This window comes from Somniosus microcephalus, chromosome 13 (genome assembly GCF_052327205.1).
Source record: "Somniosus microcephalus isolate GS21.2 chromosome 13, FLI_Smic_1.0, whole genome shotgun sequence".
NCBI classification, from domain to species: Eukaryota; Metazoa; Chordata; class Chondrichthyes; order Squaliformes; family Somniosidae; genus Somniosus; species Somniosus microcephalus.
The window spans coordinates 132602482-132615258 of record NC_140999.1 but is presented as its reverse complement, the minus strand read 5'-3'; the positions used below and the strand labels follow the sequence as shown (position 1 = coordinate 132615258).

The window sequence follows — 12777 nt, the reverse complement described above, 5'->3', positions numbered from 1 at the left end:
CTCCCAAAGACACACAAAGCCAACACACCCGGACGTCCTATCGTATCAGGCAACAGAACCCTGTGTGATAAGCTCTCTGGATACGTCGAGGGCATCCTGAAACCCATCGTACAGGGAACCCCCAGCTTCTGTCGCGACACTACAGACTTCTTACAGAAACTCAGCACCCATGGACCAGTTGAACCAGGAACACTCCTCGCCACGATGGGCATCTCGGCACTCTACACCAGTATCCCCCACGATGACGGCATCACTGCGACAGCCTCAGTACTCAACACCAACAACAGCCAATCTCCAGACACCATCCTACAACTCATCCGCTTCATTCTTGACCACAATGCCTTCACTTTCGACAACCAGTTCTTTACCCAAACACACGGAACAGCCATGGGGACCAAATTCGCACCCCAATATGCCAACATCTTCATGCACAAGTTCGAGCCAGACTTCTTCGCTGCACAGGACCTCCAACCAACGCTATACACCAGATACATCGACGACATTTTCTTCCTATGGACCCACAGCGAAGAATCACTGAAAGGACTACACGATAACATCAACAAGTTCCATCCCACCATCAAACTCACCATGGGCTACTCCTCAGAATCGGTTTCATTCTTGGACACACGAATCTCCATCAAAGACGGACACCTCAGCACTTCACTCTACCGCAAGCCCACGGACAACATCAGGATGCTCCACTTCTCCAGCTTCCACCCTAACCATGTTAAAGAAGCCATCCCCTATGGACAAGCCCTGCGAATACACAGGATCTGCTCAGGCGAGGAGGAATGCAATGGACAGCTACAGACGCTGAAAGATGCCCTCGTAAGAACAGGATATGACACTCAACTTGTCGATCGACAGTTCCGACGGGCCACAGCAAAAAATCGCATAGACCTCCTCAGAAGACAAACACGGGACACAACCAACAGAGTACCCTTCGTCGTCCAGTACTTCCCCGGAGCGGAGAAACTACGCCCTGTTCTTCGCAGCCTTCAACATGTCATCGATGATGATGAACACCTCGCTAAGGCCATCCCCACGCCTCCACTACTCGCCTACAAACAGCCGCCTAACCTCAAACAGACCATCGTTCGCAGCAAATTACCCAGCTTTCAGTAGAACAGCGACCACGACACCACACAACCCTGCCACGGCAACCTCTGCAAGACATGCCAGATCATCAACACAGATACCATCATCACACGTGAGGACACCACCCATCAGGTACATGATACATACTCATGTGACTCGGCCAACGTTGTCTACCTCATACGTTGCAGGAAAGGATGCCCCGGAGCATGGTACATCGGCGAGACCATGCAGACAGTGCGACAACGGATGAACGGACACCGCGCAACAATTGCCAGGCAGGAGTGTTCTCTCCCAGTCGGGGAACACTTCAGCAGTCAAGGACATTCAGCCTCCGATCTTCGGGTAAGCATTCTCCAAGGCGGCCTTCGAGACACACGACAACGCAAAATCGTTGAGCAGAAACTGATAGCCAAGTTCCGCACTCATGAGGATGGCCTCAACCGGGATCTTGGGTTCATGTCACACTACATGTAACCCCACCTGACGTAGGGTCACCCAGACTCGAGTCGTTGTTGGCTTGTTCTCTCTACACAGATGTAGCCGGACCTGCTGTGATTTCCAGCAAAAAAAATGTTTTTTTGTCTGTTTTTTGTTTTTCATACAGACCCCAGCATCTGCAACATTTGACCCCTTGAGACCCCACCTTATTGTTCTTTGATGTAATGTTTTCCTGACTAACCTGTTTGGACACCATTCACACCTTTGATTGCTGTGATTATCTCTCTGCTGAGGTGTGATAAATGGCAGTTAGAAAGATTACCTGTAATCATCTGGCATTATTCTCTGACTATATAAGCTGTGTCTTTATGCATCTCTCCACTTCACCTGATGAAGGAGCAGCGCTCCGAAAGCTTGTGATTTCAAATAAAACTGTTGGACTATAACCTGGTGTTGTGTGACTTCTTACATTTGTCCACCCCAGTCCAACACCAGCATCTCCACACCATGAATAACAAATAGAACTAAAGCCCTCAACAAAACACCATTTGCACACTATACGAGCAGTGCTGCAATAATGGCTCTTTCAAAATTGTGATGTGCAGTGGACGAGCCAAATCTTTATATTCAAGACCTTTCATAAAAATAAGATTTCCAATAGAGAGGATTGAATGCCTTTAGCTGATTCTCTGCTGTTACTCTCACAGAAGTAACACTGGCCGGTACTGTGCTTCTATTCTTAGTGGCTCATGTTACAAGAACTAATAAACTGACACTGCACAGACAACAGAAATACCATGATTTTGATTTTTTATATAAATGTATTATAAATTAATGGCGATTCACAATGTAAATGCTTGTGTCAGTTTATATCATAGGCTCAATAATGACTATTCTGAAAACTTTCAAAACAGATTACTTCACTTCCAGTTAATTTGACTTGTAACTCAGTAATATTTCAATCTAATTTACTCAGTACCTAGCTTTATACAGCTACTTTTGAACTTTCCTGCTCTATTTTTAGAGATCTAGGGGGAGAAATTCGATATCGCCCAGTTTGGGGCGCAATTATCGGCCAGCGCAAAGTTTAGTGCCTGGTGCTAATTATCGCCTCCGACTGCAAACTTGGTTTCCATCACCCCTGGAGGTGACTGGAGCGCTAAAGCAGGTGCTACACACCTCTCTTAAGGCGCTAATGCCGAGGAGCGAGACGCTACCTCAGAGCACTGACGAAGCTCATGTGATGTCAGTCAGCAATGGAACACAGACACACTGGCACCGGCCAGTTCTTAAAGGGGAGGGTTGATCTTGCTCTCCATCCACACCCTGCTCATTGCAGCCTTGAATCTCGGCCTGAAGAGACCTGTACATCAATTCTGGTGGAAACAACAATGGAGAGGCCCAGGGAAAGAGCTCAGAGTGCAGCCCCCAAAGTCTCTTCTAAATTGATGCAAGGAAGGTCAAATCAAAATGAACCTGCAAAGTGCTGCTCAGTACCCAAAACTCCTCAACACAGCGTTGAATATCTCCAGAAGTCTCTCTCTCTCACTCAGAATGCATGGTGCAAAAATGTCACCAACAAAAAAAGGCAGGAAGCGGTCACCTTTAAATAGCGCTCCCCCAGTCCCTTCCCAACTGCAAAACATTCCCCTCAACCTGTCGTTGGTAGCGGCAGGCGGAAAGGCAGGGGGCGCCACTCAATATCTGGTCCGGGGCACTACCGGGGCGTTGCACGCTCGACTGTCGTCACGACCTGCCGGCGCAGGAGATCATGGCGATAGTGTTTAGTGCCACTGCAAAATGTTTGGTCAATTTTGCAAGTGGCGCAAACATTGCCACACCCAGGCGCTAGTTACATTGCGCCCCATTAGCACCCCTAACGGGAGGTGCAAAGCAACCGAATCTTTACCCACTAGTTTTTAACTTCAAGTTTATCTGATGACATTGCCTGGTGACTCCCAAGTTGCAGCCTTGGTCTGCATCCTCACATCTATTAAAGCACCTAACCTCACTGAGATTGCTTCACTTGCTGCTCGATCTAGTGTTTTGTATGTGGACCGTTTATTTTGCAATACAAAAGGGTAATGTTTAAGATGTTAGTAGAGGCAGAGGGGAATGGAAAGTGTTTCGCAATAATAGTCAAGGATAGATAGAAGGACGGAGTGTTTTATGATGCATTCGCCCTGTGACTATAGCGTCGATATGAGAAGATTTAGCTTTACCCTGACCCTGCAGTTAGTGAGTCCACCCATTCCCCTAAGCCCTGACCCTGCGGATCTTTTTGGAGACAGGCTCATTTAAATGTTTGAGTGCGCCGTCATTGACAGGCTGATTACCCCAGGTGCAGGGCAGGGAAACCACTGTGCTAGTCGTCACATCATAGCATGGATGGGCAACCCACTAAGGTAGCAGTGGAAAGGTTCTTTTTAAAAAATATATGCCTTTTCTGGTGCAATGCACTGGTGTTCCTGATGCTCAACATTGCTCAGGCTTTAATGAAGGGAAATATGTCGGTTGAGATATTCTTTTTAATACCCTATCATTTGAGCATGCTGCCTAAATATGGGTTGGTATATTCAATGTCAAGCAGCAAATCGTGGAAGTGGCGTCTGATCCTCATGATTGACAGAGCAGATCCCCAGTTCACCTCCGACTCCTGACAGACCGCTCTACTGCTGGATGCCAAATAGTAGTTGCTTGGAAAGTCCTGTCATATCGTGTAAATGCAATCTGAATTAGAACTAGGACAGCAAAGCTGGTAGTCTTACTCCATTTCACTCTTTTCTGCACTGGTTCCAGGACTTAAAGAAACACTTGCATTTATATAGTGCCTTTTCACAACCTCTGTTTACTTTATTGTTTACTGCTGCACTTGTTACTCTCTTTCAGCCTCTCCCCAAGCTAGTTCAATATCATTCATTGTATAAATATGCCCTCCAATTGTTACCTCCAGTGTGTAACCTTCCACTTATCTGTATTGAATTTAAGTTGCCATAGTTATGCTCACTTGCAGATTCCTTCTGTAAATGCTTGCCTGTTTCATCAGACACTACGCCAACACCCAAAAATCTAGTATTATACACAAGTTTGATTAACACTTGCATTGGGTTTCCAATCCCAGGACATTTATGCGGATTAGAAATATTAGGGGCCCCACCACCTATCCCTCCATTTCACATCCACCAAGCCCAACATCACTCCGTTTACTAGTACCTGCTGCTTCCCCTCTTTTATTCAATTCCTTAATTGAACTATCTAATTAAGTTTTTTCCCAGGATATGCATAACATCTTATTTGTATAGCAACCTTTCATGGAGAAGTTTAACAAAGGCTTTTTGGAAGTGTGGGTATACTACATTATAGCACTTTCCAAAGTCCATTTGGGGTATTATTTCCTCAAAAATATTACTCGTGACCATCAATGCAAATTATTTTGCCACACACGTTAATGGTAACAGTCGCCATTTACCCATTGCAGGCAGAATGAGGTAATTGGAATGGTTTGTGACACTGTTGACTCACCCAGTCATGACTTCCCACTCTATTGGCCTATGACTGTGCATGCACAGCATACGTGGTCGTAAGTGCCCCGCGAGTTCCGGTTTCAGTGTGTGCTGCGCATGTGTGAAAACCCAGAACTTGCGATCTGTCAAGTTTCAGCTTGACCAATCATAAGAATCTGCAGGAAATGGACATTCGCTGGCACAGGGTTGCCTACTGCCCGGCGAATGCCAATTGTAGTGTATGTACCTTTAAGAGAGAACTACTTTTACAGCTCCTGTATACTGTAGTACCGGCAGTGACCACACCTGTATATAAGCCTTGAGCATGCCTCTGTACTGCCAGTCTTGAGACTACCCTACTCCAGTAAACACCTGTTGATTGTTAAGTTACAGCCTCCGTGTAGTTATTGGAAAACATCATACTCTAAGAATCACGGATCCAAAAGTGGCGACGAGGTCGATTCGAATCTACCTGCAACTCTGCATTTCCCTTCAAGGATTCGCTCCGGGGGGGCGGTGGAAGAAAGTCGAGGCCAGAAGCACGGGCGTCGAGGACGAGCAACCGCCCAGTCATCCGGCAGAGAGTGAACATCGCAGGGGAGGCTGTTGAGAGCCGGGCTTGGTTCCCCAGCCACGATGATCCAGCAACAGACTGGCAACAGACCCTTCCCGGACAGCGGCGGCTAGAGCCGACCGATGGCAGAGAAAAAGCCGAGCAGCGTCGACGGGTTAAGAGAGAGGGTGAAGCGCACAGGGCGCAGCCGGGGGTTGAAAACCGAGCGGCGTCGAGGAAAAACAAAAACAGAGTGAGAGAGGGTAAAGCAGCAGCCAGGTTCGGGACCGAGCGGCGGAAATGGGAAAGGCGCACAGGAGAACGCGCAGAGCACAGCCAGGGCTCAAGGGCTGAACAGCATCCACGGGGAGAAGAAGGGAGAGCGCGGGAGATGCCATTGAGCCGCGGAGAAGAAGGGAGAGCGCGGGAGACGCCATTTTTAGAAGCCGCAGCGGTGAAGAAGGGCGAGCGCGGGAAGAAAGGAAAGCGCGGGAGACGCCATTTTGTGCCAGCGGAGAAGAAGGGAGAGCGCGGGAGATGCCATTTTTGACAGTTAAATCACACCCAGGGATGTCGAAGAGAGGCAGTATCTCCGCGTTCGACAATGAAGTCGAAGACTGGGCGACATATGTGGAACGCATTGAGGTGTACTGCAGGGCGAATGAAGTGCCAGATGCTAGGAAAGTACTGGTTTTGTTAAATTCCATGGGTGCAAAAACTTATGGCTTACTGCGAAACCTAATAACCCCAGAGAAGCCCGTGGATAAGAATTTCGGAAGCATAGTAGAAATCCTACAGGACCACTTAAACCCCACACCACTGCTTATAGCAGAAAGATTTAACTTCCACAAAAGGAACCAGCATAAAGACGAAAGTAATGCTGAGTACTTAACAGAACTGCGCAAGCTATCGAAACACTGCCAGTTTGGAGTGGGACTAGCAGATACGTTAAGGGACAAGTTTGTGTGTGGGGTTCAAAGTGAAGGAACCCAGAAACGGCTTCTATCAGAAAAGGATCTTACGCTGGACAAGGCTTTCAGCATGGCAGTATCACATGAAGCAGCCGCAAGGGGAGCTGCAGAGATACAACGGAGACCGCAAGAATATGGCACCAATAAAATGTCATATGGAGCAGGGAAGTGTTATCGCTGGGGCAGAACAACACACGACCAGAAGGATTGTTGGTTCAAGGACCAAGTGTGCAGACAGTGTGGAAAAGCAGGACACATAGCAAGAGTCTGCAGGTCAGGGAAGAAAACCAACAGCAAGAAATCTCCACAGGAGAAGTACAAAAAGGTACATAAGGTGATGGACAGTAGTTCAGATGAACAGAAAAGTGAAACAGACTCCGGAAGCAAGGAGCTGGGTTGTCTGAAACTACATAAGGTAACCAAAATGGAGGATCACCAGACTATCTGGGTAACACTCAAGATAGACGGAGTCCAAGTGAAAATGGAATTGGACACAGGATCAGCCCTAACAGTCATAAACCAAAGGGACTACAAGCGGCTATTTTCACATATACCCTTGAAAGCTACAGAGATTGTCTTGAAGACGTACACGGGGCAAAAAGTCTACCCCAAAGGAGAAATAAGGGTGAAAGTGATATACAAAGGCCAGGAAATACCTAAAATGGACCTATATGTATTGCCAGATGGAGGACCACCACTACTAGGACGTGAATGGATCCGGAAGATACAGTTAGATTGGCATTCCATACAGGCACTGAAGGTTGAGGCCAAATAGGAAGACAACGTCACACCTGGACGACTGTCAAAAATGCTAACTGGCGCAAAAGAAGTAATTCCAGGAGGGACTCGGAACATTAAAAGGCATAACAGCAATGATTAAAATAGAGGAAAATGCAAGCCCAAAGTTTCTTAAGGCCAGACCAGTGCCTTATGCAATCCGACCAGCCGTCGAAGCAGAGCGGGAAGGGTTGGAACGTTCAGGAGTACTGTCCAAAGTAGACTGGAGCGAGTGGGCTACACCCATCGTTCCTGTAATGAAGAGGTCGTTGAGTAATACGCCTGGGGAACCAAAGAAGGTCCGCATCTGTGGGGATTTTAAGGTGACAGTGAACCCAATCCTTCACACGGTACAATATCCGCTTCGACGGATTGAGGATATTTTCGCCTCGCTATCTGGAGGTAAACGCTTCACCAAAATTGATCTAGCCCAGGCGTACTTGCAAATGGAGGTAGAAGAAGCCTCGAAAGAATACCTCACGATCAACACTCATAAATGTCTCTACCAATACAACCGGCTGGTGCTCGGGTAGCATCGGCTCCGGCTATTTGGCAAAGGGCAATGAATCAAGTCCTGCAAGGGATTCCAGGGACCCAGTGTTATTTGGACGACATCCTGGTGACGGGCAAAAATGACAGTGATCACCTCGCCAACCTGGAGAAGGTGCTCACTAGATTAAAGGAATATGGGCTACGAGCTAATCGCCACAAGTGCGAGTTTTTCCAGAAGCAGATCTCGTATTGTGGCCAAGTTATTGATGAAGAGGTGTTACATAAGTCCCCTGAAAAGATTGAGGCAGTAGTCAAGGCTCCAGCACCAGAAAATGTGTCACAACTGAGGTCATTCCTCGGGCTGGTGAACTACTACCATAAGTTCTTACCAAATTTGTCTACAGTATTACACCCACTGAACACCCTACTGCAAACGGGGGTACCATGGAAGTGGAATGACGAACGTAAACGATCTTTCCAGAAGTGCAAAGAATTGATCACATCAAAAGAGGTGTTGGCCCATTTCAACCCAGCACTACCAATTCGTTTGGCATGTGATGCATCACCCTATAGTATTGGAGCGGTGCTGTCGCACAAATTCCCAGACGGGTTGGAGAGGCCAGTAGCCTTTGCACCTCGGTCACTAACCTCAGCCGAGCGTAACTACGCTCAGATTGACAGGGAGGCCCTCAGCCTAGTATGGGGAGTAAAAAAATTCAACCGCTATCTGCATGGGCAGAAGTTCACCTTGCTGACTGACCACCAACCACTTGTCTCCATCTTTAATCCAAAGAAGGACGTTCCGGTGTTGACTGCACAACGGTTACAAAGATGGTCCCTTTTTCTAGGGGCGAACCAATATGAAATAGAATATAAAGGCACGAAACAGCATGGAAACGCTGATGGGCTATCACGCCTGCCATTGCGTACTGTGGAGGAAGCACCAGCAGTGGACCCTATCGAGATATTTTATTCGTCAATAATTGAACGATTGCCAGTAACTAACGCGGATATAGAGAAGGAGACCCGCAATGATCCGACACTGTCTCGGGTATATGATTTGACGGTGAGGGGATGGCCAACACATGGCGACTCACTGTTGCCAGCATTCTCATCCAGAAGAGAACAGCTGTCAGTATGCCAGGGGACAGTGATGTGTGGATCCCGAGTGGTAATTCCACCCAAGTTAAGGGAGAGAGTGCTAAATGAGCTTCACGAAGGTCATCTGGGAGGGGTGAAAATGAAAAGCCTTGCTAGGGCTTATGTGTGGTGGCTGGGGATCGATCAACAAATCGAGGACCTAACCAAGAGCTGCTCAGGATGCCAGAAGGTCCAAAATGCACCACCACATGCCCCTCTACAGTCTACACCCATGGGAGTGGCCCTCCTCTCCATGGCAACGGGTGCATATTGATTTTGCTGGTCCATTCATGGACTCAATTTTCTTAATAGCAGTGGATGCTCACTCGAAATGGCCTGAGGTGATTAAAATGTCCTCAGCCACTACAGAGAAAACGATTGCAGTCCTACGGACCATATTTGCCAGGAACGGCTTGCCAGAGCAGATTTGCTCTGATAATGGACCACAGTTTCTGTCCGAAGTGTTTCGGAAATTTATGAGAAGGAACGGGATAAGGCATTACACATCCGGTCCGTATCATTCAGCCACAAATGGATTGGCTGAGAGGTTCGTACAAACCTTTAAAAAGGCGATAAAGGCCATGTGCGATGATGAAATTTCACTACAGCATAAGGTGGACAATTTCCTGTTAGCCTGCAGAAATGCGACACATGCAGTTACCAACCAGACCCCGGCCATGATGTTCTTTAACCGAAGGTTGAGATCTCGTCTGGATTTGCTCAGACCAAATGTGCGAAGAAATGTTGAGGATAAGCAATTCCAGCACATCAATGAAAAGCCGACAAGGAGCTTCAATGTAGGACAACCAGTCTTGGCCCGTGACTACCGAACAGAGAAATGGCAACCCGGAACGATACGCACACAGCAGGGGCCATTAATGTACACAGTGGATGTCAGGGAGAACATTGTGAGACGCCACGTCAACCAGATCTTAGCGTCACAGGAACGAGTCAACCCCATGTCTCGTGTACCTGGGGATGAACCCGACATACCAGTAGCGTCTACCTCAGAAACAGTTGCAGTGGAAACTGATGAACTAACCGACAAAAGGGGGCCAGAATCGCCTCCGCACCAAGAACAAGAACCTCAGGAAAGGCGCTTTCCAGAAAGGATCAGGAAGCCGCCCCAAAGACTGAATCTATAAATGGACTATTTCTGTTTAATGTGCATGTTAACGTGTTAATTGTTATTTGAATATTATGGGTACTGGTAATCTAAAAGGGGAGGAATTGTAGTGTATGTACCTTTAAGAGAGAACTACTTTTACAGCTCCTGTATACTGTAGTACCGGCAGTGACCACACCTGCATATAAGCCTTGAGCATGCCTCTGTACTGCCAGTCTTGAGACTACCCTACTCCAGTAAACACCTGTTGATTTTTAAGTTACAGCCTCCGTGTAGTTATTGGAAAACATCATACTCTACGAATCACGGATCCAACACCCATGAAACCCTTACGCCTGGTAAAAGCAGGCATAGGGCCTTCTTTTACCAGCGTAAGTGTTTAAATAAATATTAAAATAATTTTTTTTAAATCATTTAAACATTCAAAAACCTTTAAAATTAGTTTAGGTTATTTTAGGCCCCTTTAAAAATGTTTAAATTTATTTTTCAAAAAATTACATTTTTGTTTTAAATGTTTAATTAAATTGTATTTTAATTAATGATGATTTATTTTTATCTAGGTTGTGTGAAAGTGTGTTTTTTATGTGCTTCCTGTTATGTTTATGGGGATTCCGTATGTAAATAGAATCCGCTTAAGCATAATGGGAATCCCCCTCTTTGATTGGTTGGGCTGGCCCATGTGATCCCAGGGACGCTTGCGAACCGAATGCGACCCGGGATACGTGGACCTTTCGGCAGGAGTATGCCTAAAGGCCCAGGATTGCAAGAGTCCGAAGATACGGTGGCACCAGGTAGGTGCGTACTTTTCTTGCCGATCGAAGGCATTCGCCCGCGGGAAGCCTCTGACCGCAATTTCAGGCCCATTGTGTTTTGCTTTTTCCTTTCATTGAAATAACCTGTTATCTATCAAATGCAGTTAAAAACTACCATCAGCAGAGGAGGAATCTAGCCATACAGTAAAATGGTATTTGGGTTAAAAAACCAAAAGATTGCAACCTATGGGTGTATTTTCTGTTGGCAACACTGATAGAAGGGGTTAAACAGGGCAGATGAGTGAGAGCAGCATCAGCTGCGGATTGTAGAGTCACATTGCTAGTTTTCTGCCTTGTGGATATCGACTTTATTAGCATTAACATTCTGCCATTAGTTTATCACCCTCTTCTAATTAATTCCAATTAAAGGCTTTTACAACACTGCTATTGCCAAATGGGCTGTCTTCCACTGGGTGAAATAAATTGTCCAATGGTCTCCCTTGTCCAACAGCTGATTTAGTGTTATTTTATCTCCAGCAAAGTTAAAAATGCTTCTGTTGTTTGCTGCTGGGATTACTGCTCCCTCCATTTTAATAGTAATGAGCAAGTGCTGATATCACTTGGTCTTAAAAGGCACATGCAGCCTGATATTTCAATTAGTGGCAGCATTTATTGTGAATTAATATCTACCTTACTGTACAGAACCTGGATGTTTCCTATGGCTCCTGCACATATTTTATGCAGAACAGTTGATTTAAAAGGTATAAAAAGATTTCTGTGGACAATTATATAAATAAATGCTACCAAGTGAATGGATGAAATTAATTTATCAGATTTTTGTTAGGTAAGGGCATCAAGAGATATGGAACAAAGGTGGGTAAATCCACTTGAGGTACAGGTCAGCCATGACCTAATTGAAAAATGCATCTGGATCAAGTGCTGGCTGGACAAATCTTACTTCTACATTCCTATGAAGAGGACACATTATACATATGGGCTAGCACTTTCCCCTCACATATCTCCCCAGGCATATTAGCAGAGACTTTGGAGTAGCTAGGCCACTGCTCAGTATTTCTGGTGCTCTTGGAAGATTCTACTGTGGCACCTTCACAGAAATATTTCTTTCTTTGAGTGAACCCTTTTCTACATTGCTAACGAATGAAGTGGATGATGTGTCTGCTGTGTTGGTGACATGTGGGGAAGTTGAAAGCTCATTGTACTCGTCTTCTTGCTCTGGGACTTTCCATCAACTGAACACTTACATGCTCCATGTGTCAGGAGAGTAAATGGGATGACGTGAGTAATAGCATATTAATGTTAATGTGCAGTCGTGGCAATACATAATGTGACAATGTCTCTTTTAAAGGTTGCATGCTGTGACACATGCCACAGACATACTATGCTGTGTATGCATTTAACTTCTCGGGGTCACCAGCCAACCATCTATGATAGATTCCTCACTAATAACTATGTTATCAGATCATCCCTCCCAATAATTGTCACTCTGCATCCTGCACTCATAGGGATTTATTATATGAGCCAGTTAATGATTTAACTATATGTGTAGACTGCATTATTTGTAAAGTTCTCATCATAGTCCTGAAATTATGCTGAGTTATGCAGCTGCAAGGTGTTCTGAGAAGTGTCAAGCAGATATTAGTACAGGTAAATCAGGATGTGTCAGATTTTTATCATTAGTACCAACATCAAAGTGGTCAAAAATTTCTCTAAGGGAAAAGTGTAAGAAATCGTGAATTGGAAGAAATAACTTGAGACAAAAAAGTCTCTTCAGACTGGTGTTAGAATAATTGGAGGGATGCTTAGAATTTGCTGATGTTCTTGGTTCCCTGCAGATGTTATAACATTCTGCACCGTGGTGGTGACTTTGTTTCCAGACTAGCTGTCTGCTGTTGGTGTGCTTGAAAGG

The 12777-nt window shown here is 45.8% G+C and overlaps 1 pseudogene; it reads left to right on the top strand.

Annotated features, from left to right (window-relative positions):
• The first annotated feature begins 10804 nt into the window (after positions 1 to 10804).
• Positions 10805 to 12777, top strand: part of LOC147108603 (uncharacterized) — a 118690-nt pseudogene continuing 116717 nt past the window's right edge.